Source organism: Geospiza fortis, unplaced genomic scaffold (assembly GCF_000277835.1).
Source record: "Geospiza fortis unplaced genomic scaffold, GeoFor_1.0 scaffold85, whole genome shotgun sequence".
NCBI classification, from domain to species: domain Eukaryota; kingdom Metazoa; phylum Chordata; class Aves; order Passeriformes; family Thraupidae; genus Geospiza; species Geospiza fortis.
Genome location: NW_005054358.1, coordinates 222,717 through 224,278, shown reverse-complemented (window position 1 = coordinate 224,278; position 1,562 = coordinate 222,717).

Sequence of the window (1,562 nt, the reverse complement as noted above, 5' to 3'; positions counted from 1 at the left end):
AGGGGCAGGAGCTTGGCCACCCCACAAGGAAGCCCCCTGAGAGGTGCTCAGGGCTCCATGTTCCCAGGTCTTCAGGACCTTTTGTCCATGGAGGAGATGGGCCACAAGGTCTTTGGAGCTTCTAGACCAGGGAGGGGTTGGGCCTTGGGCATCAGGCCCTGGGTCTTTGGAGGATTTTTGCCACAGTGTCTCCAGGACTTTGCTGTCCCGTGGTACACTGCTGGGTCTGTCTCTTGCTGGCTTCTTGAGGCTTCCATGGCCATGCCAAACAGAAGAGCAGTTGTGAAGCTCCCCAGGACCCACCCAGGGGCAGCAGGAGGGAAAATGCAGGAGACCCAGGTCAGGGCTTTGACTCACCCATGGGTCCCCCCACTGTGCCCCTCCAAGTTGGGACCGACTCTGCTGCAGGGCAGGGGCTTGGAGACGCTCCTTGTGTGTGCTGTGGGCAAACCGTGCACAATTCTTTGTGAGGAGTCTATGGTGACTGCATCCCTCCCCCAGGGACCTAGTAAAAGCCTAGCTCCCCTCAATTCTGGGCATCTCTGCTGCCTGTAGCCCTGCCCACCCACCCAGCAATCCTCACAAACCAATCACCCTCACCAGAGCATGGAGCTGGGCACACAGAGCCTCTCCACCACCACATCACCAGGCATCCTTTGTTCTCCTGGACCTCAGCAGTGTTTTGCCCAGAAGTTTGGGGAATAATGCTGCTTTGTGTTGGACAAGGGGAGCTTTTGTTAGCCCCGGGCAGCTGCCAAAGGGCCTGCCCTGAGCACAGGCACCCTTGGCAGCGCCACTGGGGCTGGGACAGCCAGAGAGGGATTCACTGCTCCTGGCTACACTTGGGCCATGAAGAGCATGAAGAATGAGATGGTTACAGAGAGCTGGAGGAAAGGAGAGGGAAGAGGGAGAGAAGGCTGAGGGAGAGCAGGAAGAGGGAGGGACAGGTGGGAAATGGAACCAGAGGAAAAGGAAAAAGGCGGGAAAGAAGGATGGGGGAATGGATGAAAGCAAGGCCAGATGGAAAGAGGAAAAGATAGCAGGAAGGAGGAAAGGAAAGAAGAAAGGATGGAAGGAAGGATAGATGGACAGATGTAAGGAAATGTGGGTAAGAGGACGGATGGATGAATGGCAGGAAAAAGGATGGATGGAAGAAGAGTGGATGGGATTAAGGAGGAGAGCTGGCCTGGTTCAGTCCTTACTGCTGAAGGCATCCAGCCCTGGGTTCAGAGCTGACAGGACACAGATGTGGCAGCAGGTTGGTCCTTCCAAAAACACCCATGGACGCCCCAGCACATGCCTGTGGGACAGGTCAGGCAGGAGCAGGGTGGCCAGCGTGCAAGAGAAGGGACAGCCGTGGCACCCTGGTACACAGGTCCCGCAGCCACGGGCTAGTCCTTCTTGTCCTGGGGGAGCACCAGGGGCAGAAGCGCGGAGGTGATCTGTGCATGGCTGAGGGGCGGGAGGGCGGCGGCTCCAGGAGAGCGAGGATTCCCCGGCCCCTGGGGCAGCAGCCCCGCTCTGCACAGTCAACACCGAGACCACTGCTGCCGGAATGAGCC